This window comes from Dermacentor variabilis, chromosome 3 (assembly GCF_050947875.1).
Source record: "Dermacentor variabilis isolate Ectoservices chromosome 3, ASM5094787v1, whole genome shotgun sequence".
NCBI lineage: Eukaryota > Metazoa > Arthropoda > Arachnida > Ixodida > Ixodidae > Dermacentor > Dermacentor variabilis.
In genome coordinates this window covers 172,745,132-172,757,363 of record NC_134570.1, presented here as the reverse complement: position 1 = coordinate 172,757,363, position 12,232 = coordinate 172,745,132, and the positions used below count along the sequence as shown (strand labels likewise).

At 46.4% G+C, this 12,232-nt stretch overlaps 1 non-coding gene across 1 annotated transcript; it reads right to left on the bottom strand.

Annotated features, from left to right (window-relative positions):
* Positions 1 to 24: 24 nt before the first annotated feature.
* On the bottom strand, positions 25 to 98 carry TRNAA-UGC (transfer RNA alanine (anticodon UGC)). Its single transcript has one exon. It is a non-coding gene; the product is annotated as a tRNA-Ala (tRNA).
* Positions 99 to 12,232: the final 12,134 nt, after the last annotated feature.

Below are 12,232 nucleotides of genomic sequence, written 5' to 3'. Positions count from 1 at the left end.
AAAACAAAAGTAATTCAGCCAACGTGGAGGTACCGGGGATCGAACCCGGCGCTTCTCGCATGCAAAGCGAGCGCTCTACCTCTGAGCTATACGCCCCCTTTGTTTTCTTTATTGCCTGTTTTCTTTTACAGGTCGTGGAAACAGAGAAACGTGAATGATAAAAGGAAACACTTGCACCAAGTCTTGATCCGGTGTGTTCGCATTAAAAATTTTTCAAGTTACACAATTCGTCCAAGAGAGGTAGCCACAGAGGTAGAGGCTCTGGTTGCACTTTATACAGTTCGCGTATATAATCCATGTTTAAAATGAAATTCCCCTGACAGGACGTGCGTGAACGTCGGCATCGCGGACCGCCATTCTAGACTGCCAGATGCTGTGAAGTGCTATCAGCATGAACATGTCGTACGGGACGCCGTCTTCATTGTCCACACTCAGAAAAGGAATGCCATAACTCGTGATGCGTAGGTCCTTTTTCAGTGTGCGCTGCAGAATGTCCCCATGGAAAACGGCGTCCCAGCAGTAAATAAACACGTGTTCTACCGTTTCGGGCGTCTTACAAAGTAGACAGTTTGTCTTCCATGGCACGTAGAGTCCCTTATCAGCTAACCATTGCTCTACGGCGAGCGTCCCAGAATGAAGTTTAAAGATGAAAGTTACTGTTCCCGGTTTTACGTTCATCTTTTTAACCCTTCTTAGCACGTCCTGTCCGGGTCTGACATTGAATAAAGATCGGTACCGCGGTGTTGACAACAAACAGTCGACAAGGTCTTTGTAAAGTGTTTTCCGTTTTACAGAGGACAAATACTCTAGTGGAAAGCGCACTTTCAGAAATTGAAAAGAATGCTCTACTTCACGCAAGAATCCAGTCACATAATGGCGCATATTGTTATTCGATGACACAACAAATTCTGGAACGTGTGAACACAGCCTTAATTTTATTAGAGTTTGCAAAAAGTCATTTCTTTGGTCGCGGAGAAAAATAAAACGAGACATAACTTTCCTAATAAATAAGTGACACAAATCCAATCCACCGTTTCGGACCGGTAAGAATAAATTTGAGCTACTTGTTCGTTCCCAGGTCGATCTGCACACAAACACGGCGAAAACCTTGTGAAATTGCTGCACATTCACCCTTGACACACAAAAGACTTCGAACACATAGCATATTTTGGCTATTAAAAACACGTTGCATACAGACGACCGTGCAAAAATAGAGAACTCCCGCCCACCCCAGGCGTTTGTTTTTTGCCCGATTGTTTCTGCTTCGTCCTTGCAGTACTCATTGTCACGATAAACCTCGAGTGGCAGCCCTAGGTACTTCAGTGGGCGGGTTTACCATCTTACATTTACGTATACATCAGGCTTCATATCCCAATTACCATACCAAAACGCACTTGTTTTGTCCCAATTAATCATGCTACCTGTCATGGAAGAAAATTGTTTGGCTGTATGAACAACTTCACATATACTCTGCCTATCTTGACAGAGTACGGCCACCATGGTCAGCATATGAAAGAATCTTTACTTCAGTACTCTGTAATCTAAATCCGTGCACGTTTGAATTTTGGATAATTGATAAACAAAAAGGCTCTAGGTATATGGCAAAAAGTAAGACTGAGGCCGGGCATCCTTGTCTGATAGAACTGAGTATGTCAATTTCTTCACTGAGTGTCCTGTTAAACACCAGGCGTGTTCCACACTGCGAGTACGCCATCTTTTATCCATCAAGAAACGCAGTTCCAGCTTGCACATGTTCTAACACGTTGAACAACACTTCATGGGAGACACGGTCAAAAGTTTTTTCCAAGTCTAATTGCATCATTGCTATTTGGTCTCCAAAGTCATCGCAAATCTCTAAGACACTTCTTACTACGTGTATATTTGTCGTAATGCTACGACCTCTTATGCCACATGTCTGGTGCGGTCCTACAATGTTTTGAATGACATTCTGCATTCTCTTGGCCAGCACCTTCATGAAAATTTTGTAATTCGTATTCAAGAGGCTAATAGAGCGATATGACGTCACATACTGATGTTTGATGTCATCATCCGTTTTGGGCATTAAAACAGTGTGCGCTTCAGTGAAAGACCGTGGTAGCTTCTTTTCATACCCCTCTTCGATAACTTCGAACAGCGCGCTGTCCATCTCTTTAAACATCTTATAGAATTGTGCTCCGATTCCATCTGGGCCAGGTGTCTTTCTAGTGCTTAAGTAATCAATAGCTTTTTTAATCTCCTGTGTACTGATAAGAGCCTCCAAACTTTTTTTCAGTTTCGTCGTCAAACTTGGGCAGTAAAGAAAGGAAATGTTCACTAAATCCACTCGCCATCAGAATACGTTTTCCAAGCAAATCGCGTTAGTGTTCAACAAACTCGTTCATTATCTGACTTTTTTCTTTCGTCAGTCTGCCATTGTACATTATTTCCCTAACTTCTTTTCCTTGTGCATATTGCTTTTCATCACTTAGTGCCCGCTTTGTCGGTGTTTCGCCCATCCAAAGGTTTTCTGTTCTTGACCTAATAATAGCACCTCTGTACCTTTCTTTGTCTAAAAGTTCCAGCTTGTTTTTGTTATTTTGGATTTCTTCAGTGAAAGAGCCCGGTTGGACGCTCTCTTCCTTTATTAGCGCTTGCAGTTGCGACTGCAATTTCTTCTCGTCTTGTTTCTTCTCAAAATTAAGGTTAGTCGTACGTTCTATAGCACTCAATTTACCATCTTGTTTAAAAGCTTCCCACCTCGTTTCCCAGTCATCTTTTCCAACTTCATACAACATCGTTAACGCTTCACTTACTTTATTAGAAAAAATTTCATCTTTCATGATGCTATTATTTCATTTCTAGAGGTGCCAGTTGAACTTAGGCATTTTTTACTTTGTCCCAAGCGGGAATTTTACCAAACAGTGGTCGCTAAAAGACACTGGTATAACAACCTATCCGTTACAACACATCACAAAGTCAAGCGGGATGTAGGCTTTATCCAAACGCGCTTGACTTTGGCCTTGAAAATGCTTAAACTCAACCTGGCCATTACACATACAGAGGGCCACATCTTCTAGCCCATTCTATGCAATCAATCCCCTCAAAAAGAGTGCGCTCTCATCGCGCAAATTTACACGTTTCGAGCGGTCTTCAGTCGCGCACACACAGTTGAAGTCACAAATCAATATCAAATATCTACTACAATCAAGAAAGCCAACAATATCTTCAAAGAATGCCTTTCTTTTGTTCTGATGATTTGGGTCATACAAGCAAATCACGCGCCATTCAAAATTCAGTAACGAAAAATCACAATCCACGAAGCGTCCGCTCTCACTGCTTCTTATGCTTGTCTCAACAGCGCCTATCGATCTTTTTATAAAAATTGCACACCCTCCCGATAAGCCGTTGGAATGCGACACACAAACATTATACGTTGTGCGGAAAGGCGCAACCACTCGATCAGTTTCGTCCTCCCTCTGTACTTTTGTTTCTTGCATGGCGATCACGTCTAAATCATGTTCCCCAAACAGCCTACCTAATTGGTATTGGCGTCTTCTAGACGACAGCCTGCGTACATTTAGAGTGGCGAAACGAACTGCTCTTTCAAGTCTAACAGCTATTTTTATCTTAAAGAAAGGATGCGCTCACCAAACAGTCTGTGCCCTGTTATTCGGGTACACCCTCAGTGCGTTAACCGTCTTGTCAAGTGGGCGGGTTAGCCGCGCTCTTCTCCCCCTCCGGAACGTTTGGCGTTGGGGTGGGCCGCAGCCGGCGACTGGTGAACGCGTTCGTCGGCGGTTCGCTGCTGTTGGCGTACTTTGTCTCTGCACCGGCGTCGTCTCCTGGTCTCTTTCCCAGCGCACTGTTGTCTTCTGGTTCACGGCAATCCATGGCGTCCACTTCGGCACTCTTGTGGTGAACATGCGCTGTCTCTTTATTTCCAGTTGTTTTGTTGGCACCACCCTCAATGAATTCGGAGCCCTTTATCTTGGCTGTTGCATCTACTGCAATTTCTACCTGTGCAGTGGCTGTCAAATTTTCCGCGGTAGTATTTTCAGGTTGCTTACGACGGTTTCGTGCTTGTCCCTTGTACTCCTGATGTTGTAGCAGAATTCACACATTATTCTGCTTCCGCTTCGTCCATGGTGAGCTCGGATTTCTCCGTGCTCAACGTGGTCATGGCAGCTGCCGAATTTGTCCTCGAGCAGTTTTCTACGGCATGGCCAAAGCGTTTGCAAACGTTGCACCTCGGCACGCGGCAGTCCTTCCTTATGTGACTAATTTGTTGGCAGCGCAAACACCTTGGCGCTCTTCCGGGCGCTCCGACAAGGGCTAGCTCACCTCCAACATGCAGCTGATGTGGTATATCGTCCAACGTAACGTCAGCCTTCAGTCGCACCACAACTGTGCGTGTCATGGTGTTCTGTTGGCTGTAGCCATCAAGGCGCCATTTATCTAGTCGTATTTCCAAGACGGTCCGTTGGGATTCAGGGCGTTTCGCACGTCTTCTTCGCGTACATGGTAGAGCAGCCAATGAAGCTTCAGATGGACATCGCGGTGGCTTGGATCAATTACGATACATCTCCGGCCCTTGACCGTCAATTCCGGTTCGGCCAATAACTGCTGTCGCGCCTTCAGCAGTCTTGCACGTAACCGCCCATACATGATTCATTTGATAGGCGCCGAGCTCAAGAGCCTCGGTGGGCGGAACACGCTGAAACAGTGGCTCACGAAAATCTTCTGCGCGAAATGGTCTACCTTTCACATCAGCATGTAGAAAAACGGTATTTTGAACAACGTACCCAGTTGGCAGTGCGGGCAAAATGATTGCATAATCCTGCGACACTTCATTCCTGGAACCGCGGCTATGGTGGGCCACTACACCCGCTCCGCCGGAGCTCATATCAGCCACGTCCGTACACTACGGTGGCCGGAAGTCTGAGCTATACCCCCTTTCGTTTTCTTTATTGCCAGTCCTCGACATGTCACAACACAAATTCCTTAAATGAAATACACAAACACCAAAGAAGAAAAAGGGAATGAATACACAAAATGGAAAAAAAAACAGTAATATTTACATTCGTTGCCGTCCGCTACAGTGGCAAGACGTTGTCGTATTAAAATTCCTTGAGTGCTGTCAGGGGTTCAACCCTGTAAAGCCATTCAGGGACAGGCTGTTGCAACTTCTGCACTTCCACATACCGCTGCATGCATTCACGGAAGTACAGACGCGCCGGTCAGGCATCCGGGTCACAATGGTAGCCCGCCATTCTTGCGCGCCATAAGCAGTGGAGGCCCGTAAGCATGATCAGGTCGTACGGGAAACATTCGTCCTCCTATACTTGCAGAAACATGATTCCGTGGGGATCTATAGGTAGCTCCTTTTTTTGCAACACGTCCCAGAAAAAGACCCCTTCCCAACAGTGGATGAAGACATGGTCTATGCTTTCTATTTTTTTTTACATAGAAGGCAGTGGGTTCCCCATGGCATGTAGAACCCACGTTGTTCAAGAAAGATTTTAATGGGTAGAGTACCGGTGTGTAATTTAAGGAAGAACGATTTCGTGGCTGGTTGAGCAGGCATCATCTTTACCCTTTTCAATACATTTAAGCCTGGGCTTCCACTTTACGGGGCTCTGTACATAGGTACCAGCAGAACACTGTCACACAAATCACGATATAACTTTTCCGTTTTACACTCCAGAGATATGCACTTCAAAAACGAACACGCAAGAAAGAAACACACTGAATTATTTCCGTAAAGAAACCACGAACTAGTCCTGGCATTATTTCGGTGCCTACAACGAATTCGGGAAGTGATCTTGACATCCCCATTTGGATAACGGTGCGTAGAAATGGGTAATTTCTGTCTCGAAAAAAGAAGAACCTGTTTACCAGTTGACGCAAGAAGAGGTGCGCCAACCCCAAACCGCCATCATTCACGCGCCGTAAGAGATTATCTCTGCTGGATCGCTCCCAGCTCGATGTCCACACGAAAACAGCGAACACGCGGTGCAGTTTCTGCACATTAATCCGAGAGCACTGTAGGACCTGCATTACGTACCAGAACTTTGTCACGAGAAACATGTTGCACGCTGTTGCTTTCGCGAATATTGACAGGTGACCGGCGCTCCATCGGTCGGCTCGTTCTTTTAGTTCTTTTGTCCGCTCCTTCCAGTACTCGCTACTGTCCTTGTAGGCATCAAGGGGTGCGCCATGGTACTTAACTGGCGTCGTGACCCAGCTTACGTTCGAAAAGTGGTGTGGTGTGGACGCCCATCTTCCATGCCGAAACCCCAAACATTTCTGCCAGTTCACGAAGCTATTAGTGGCGTTACCAAACTGTCTGACGATACTCACAGCGTTCAATACACTTTGCGTATCTTCACAGCATACAGCCACATCGTCAGCATATGCCAATAACTTCACCTCTGCTGCTTGAAGACTAAATCCCTCAATGTACTCATTTTCGATGATGGCCTGACATAGCGTTTCTATGTAAGCACAAAACAGGAGTGGGCTGAGTGGACAACACTGGCGAACGGAGCGTTTCACGTTAATGGGGGCCCCCAGCATTTGATTATTTGTAAGTCTCGCATAGCAACTCCGGTACGCCATGGTCACCCCCTCAGTGATTATGTGGCCGAAATTAACATGTTCAAGGATGGTGAGCAATATCTCGTGAGAAGCACAATCAAACGCTTTCTCCAAGTCAAGCTGGAGGATCGCTACTGCATCGCACACGGCGTCACAATACCCCAGCATACACTTTAACTTATGAATGTTAGTAAAGATGGTTCTTCCGCGAATGCCACACGTCTGGTGTGGGCTAACTACTTCGTTAATGACTGACTGCATACGTCGAGCCAACACCTTCATCAGTATTTTGTTGTCCAGTTAGTAATCGCTATGGGTCTATAGGAAGAAAGTTGCTTGAGCTTTTCGGTCTCTTCTGTTTTATGTATTAGTACTGTATGGGACTGGCCAAAGGATGGTGGAAATATTTTCAGTTCGTATGTTTCATTTCATCAAACTGCAGTTAAGAGAGGAGCTAGGTGGCTTTTGAACGATTTGTACCAAGCGGCACAAACACGCTCTGGACATGGTGACTTGCCCGGGTTCAGGTCTTGGATTGCCTTTATCACTTCCTGTTCAGTTATTCGTCTTTCGAACGTTTCTTTGACTTCACTCGACAGCTGTGGCATTCGCTGCAAAAATAAGTGCTTGAAACTTTGCAGGTTGACGGGCCTGAATGCGAAAAGCTTCCGGAAATGTTCAAATGCACGCCCTATATGGTTCATATTAGTTACTACCACCCCGTTATATCCGATGGCCTTGAGACCATTGAATATAACGGGGTGGTAGTAACTGGGTCGTAGTAAAAAGCAGAAGGCAGCCTCGGCTGTCTTCTGCTTGCGTCTGGAGTGCTCTTTTTCTAGTCCCAGTGCTCTTTTCGAAGCCATTTCCCCGCATGCTAGTCTTTCTGCTTTCGCGCGCACGAGCGCGCCTCGATAACGCTATTCATAGAAAACCTCGAGCTTCTTCGTAATAGCACGCATATCTTCTTGATAAGCGCCGGGTGGCAGGCATTCGAGTGTCACAAACTTTTCCAGCAATGTTTTCAAATCCCCTTTTCTGGCCTTCTCTTCATATCGTAGCACGCTACTTCTTTCAATTGACTTGATTTTAATAGTTTGCTTGAACAACTCCTATTCCTCGCCCAACTTCATCGAACTGTCTTTTCCAAAAGAATTCAGAGCATTTACTACCGTTTCGTTAAACGTATCATCCCGTAGAAGCTCAGCATTCATGCTCTACAGTTCCCAGACGAATTCTTTTCGTTCTTTTTTGCGGCCCACCCTGCATTTTACCAGGCAGTGGTCAGAAAAGGTACGGCAGTAACTGCATAGCACTGGCATTTTTCTACTGAATCATACGATAGATAGATACGGTCTAATCGTGCGTGACTTATTCCCTGGAAGTGCGTGTACCTCACTTCTCGGTCAGCCCCGAAAAACTGACCGATATCCTCTAATTCAAATTCGTGTATGATCTGCGCCATGATATCGATGGCTTTGTCGTAGATTACGCGTCGCGTAGACGATGTTTGATGTTTCATACAGAATTGAAGTCCCCAACACAGGCTATCATTTTGCGCACAGAGAAGTGGGGCTTTATGTTCAAGAAGAAATTTACCGTTTCTTGCACCGTATTAGGCGCATAGATGCATAGCACGCGCCATTGGACATCGCAATAACCGAAATCACAAACGAAAAGTCGAGCGGAAGTGCACGAGAAGTAACCGTCTATGACCAGGCCTGGAAGCTTCCTCACGAGCAAGACACACCCCGCCCAAGTCCCTAAGGCGTGGCTCACTACCGTATAGTAGTTGTACGTGAACCATTGCACCATGCTCCCGGTCTCCTCCTCGCCGTCTACCTTGGTTTCTTGCACTCCTAAAACGTCGTGGTCGTGGTCCACTAGCAGTCTGTACACCTGACTGTTTCCTTTTGGCAGCCAGACCTCGATCGTTTAGCGTGCCGAGGCTAAGCGACGGGTTGGTAGCCATTACTGATTTAAACGGGAGGGGAGAAGGCCCGGAGCATGGTGCTCACCTTAACGTCTAGCTGACCGCTAGACGCCTCCGTGGCCATCCAGTCGCCGTGAGCGGAGTTCGCCTACGGTCAGCCTCCAGCTTAGGCTTGAGGGAGGAGCGCCTTCCTGATAGCGTCTTAGCGGGCGGTGGCTCGGAGTCACCGCCGACCTTTCCGTCGACTTTCTCCTCCTGCTGCAAGGACTTCTTGACTGGTGCCGAGACGCATTCGACGCGGGCGCCAGTTGCTGTCGCGTTGTCTTCCTCCGCCTGCGTAGCATCCGTAGCTGGCTGGCGGCTCTCATTTTCTTGCGGGGCCGTCCTCGCGCTCTCGATTGTAGCTGCCGGCTCCTTGGAGGGGCATACAATGTTCCGTCCTCCTTCGGTCGGCGTGGTCGTCCCGCTCGTTTCTGGCGCCTCGTTGCTGTTTCCATCTCCTTTGCCCGCTTCCTCCGCCTCGGCCACGTCCATCAAGTGGTCTAATGTCGACGGCTCGCTCAGCGCCGAGCCCGCGGCTACTGCGTAAGAACGTACACAGTCCGCATCATTGTGTCCGAAAAGCCTGCACCGGGAGCAACGGGGAACCTTACATTCTCGACGAACGTGACCAGAGCCCCGGCAGCGCAGGCACTGCATGGGGCCACCTGGGGCTACCACCAGCGGAAGCTCGCCGGCGACGCGGATCTGGTGGGGCAGATCTTCAACTTTCATCCCAGTCTCTAGCTGCAGCAGCACTGCTCGGGTCGTAGGGCCCTTGTAGGAAACGCCATCCACTCGCCAACGCTCCCGGGTCACTTCTGTCACTTTGCCAAAGGGGGCCAGCGCGGTCTTCACGTCTTCGTCATCCACCCCATGCAGAAACCAGTGGATACGAAGCTTTACCTGTTTTTTCTTGGGGTCGATCACCAGGCAGCGACGCCCCTTCACCTGCAGCTCTTTCAGTGCCGCCAGTTTTTGGGCAGGCTCGGCTGTCTTCATCGTCACCGCACATACATGGTTGATTATGTACGCTCCAAGAGCGACGACGCCAGAGAGCATACCAACAGCTTGAAGCGCGTCTCCAAAATCTTCTACACGAAACGGGCGAACACGAGCGTCGCCGTGCAAAAAAACTGTATTTACAACGATACGTCCTGTAGGTAGCCGAGGAAGAATAATCTGGAATTCCTTATCTTCCTCCGTCGAAATCCTGTTGCCGCGGCTAACAGCCGCATAAGCCGCTCCGTTGGAGCCCATGATCCCGCGATCTGTTTAGCTCGGGAGCTGGAAGCAGAATGTCTGAGCTATACCCCCGAATTGCGTGTAAATGCGAATATTACGCACTTCGTGTAGTATCTTAATGGAATCATATCAAAAATTGAGCAGTTTTGATCCAATCGCGTGCATTAGGGCTTCAAGCGCTAAGGTCTACACTTATTATGTGGCGGCGGAGGAAGTCAGTGCACGGAAGGCGATTCCTTCAGTGCGCATTGCGGGCTATTATGTGCGCAGTGCGAAATAATTAGGTTATCGTTTTTCCTATTGTATAAAAAAACAAAAGTAATTCAGCCAACGTGGAGGTACCGGGGATCGAACCCGGGACTTCTCGCATGCAAAGCGAGCGCTCTACCTCTGAGCTGTACCTTTTTTTTATTGTCTGTTTACAGCACAAACCAAGAACAAATTCAAATGCTAAAACATGTCAACCACACTTTGGCTAACATGATATATTAAAATCGCTTCAGCTTAACCAGATCATCGAGAATAGCTACCCACTCGGGAGGCTCACTCTGGGCACGATATATTTCCCGAATATATGCGACACTTTCCATGAAGTTTATTCTCGCCAGACGGGTATCGACATCCGAGTGTCGCACTGCCATTCTCGTTTTCCACAGACTGTGGAGGCCAAGGAGCATAAACATATCGTACAGAACTCCTCCGGTATCGGTTGGCAAATATCGAATACCAAGAGGTGTAATCGGTAGTTGTTTTTTAAGCGTACGTTGCAAGACATCCCAATGAAATATTGGGTCCCAGCAATCGATGAAAACGTGTTCGATGGTCTCTGGCTTTTTACAAAGTAAGCAGTTTACTGTCCATGGCACATATATTCCTTTTTCGTCTAACCATGTTTTAACGGGTAGCGTGTATGTGTGTAGCTTAAAGAAAAACGTTTTTTGAGAGGGTCTAATTGGCATATTTTTCACCCGTTTGAGTACATCATCTCCTTGGCCTCCCAAGTTTACAGACTTGAACAATGGTATTGGCAACATTGTGTCAACTAAATCTTTTACAGTGTTTTTCTTGTCATGGAGCACACATACACACAGAAAACCGCGCACGCAACATATGAAGTGAATCAATTACTTCGCGCAGATATCCCCTAATACTTCCTCCCTTCACATCACTGGTCGTTACAATATATTGCGGCAGTGCTTTTCCCAAACAGACTTGAATTACTGTGCGTAGAAAATCATTTTTTTGATCCCGAAAAAAAAAAGAAAACGCGACACAATTTGTCTGATAAACAAATGCGACAAGTCTAGCCCACCACTGCGGGCTGAACGAAACAAATTGGTTCTGCTTACCCTCTCCCAACTAGAAGCCCATATGAATACCGCAAAAACGCGATGCATTTTTTGCACACTTGAACGACACATTGATAAGACCTGCATAATATACCACACTTTCGCTACTAAAGAAAGGTTGCACACAGAAGCGCGTCCAAATATTGACAAATTTCGGCCAAGCCAACCCTTTCATTTTTCACTCATTCTATCAGCTTCATCGGACCAGTACTGTGTGGTATCATCATAGTGCTCGAGCGGCACACCCAAGTACTTAGTTTTATTTATTTATTTTACCCTCAGGGTTTGCACATTACAGAGGGGAGGGGCATATTACAGACGAAAATTGGAAAAACAGTTGATACAATCACAATAAGAAGCATGAACAATCACCATCTTAATACAAAAATGAACTGAAACAGTCGCATTCAAGATAAAGCAGAGTAATTTGAACATCTAAAACTAAAACAACAATAAGCAAAAAACAGAAGGACAAATTCAATACAAATAATTAAGCAATATTAAGCATGTTATTCAAGAAATCCTTAAAGCGTGTTGTATCCATGATAGCTGTAGCTACTCGTGGCAGCTGATTCCATTCGGAGGTGGTTCTAGGTAAAAATGCATGTGAATAGGTTACAGTTCTGCAACGAGGAACATCAACTTTTTGGAGGTGGTCAATTCTAGATGAAATGAAAGGAGGGGATTTAATGAACTGATTGCGGAGATGATTGTTGTGATAGTAAATTTTATGAAAAAGAGCGATCCGGGCTATTTTACGCCGAATTGTAAGTTCTGGAAGGTTAAGTAGTGACTTCATCATGGTAACACTGGCTGTGCGGTCATAATTGGATAAGATGAAGCGAACGGAACGATTCTGCACTCTTTCAAGTTCTTTTATCAGTGTAGTACCAGCGGGATCCCAGATAGATGATGCGTATTCAAGTGACGGACGAATGTAAGTTGTGTAGAGAAGCTTTTTAAGTGATGGGGGTGTCATATAGAAGTTTCTTCGAAAGTATCCAAGTGATCGGCTAGCTTTGGTGACGACGTGCCTCACATGATGGTTCCATGATAGGTTACTACAAACGTTAACACCGAGATATTTGTA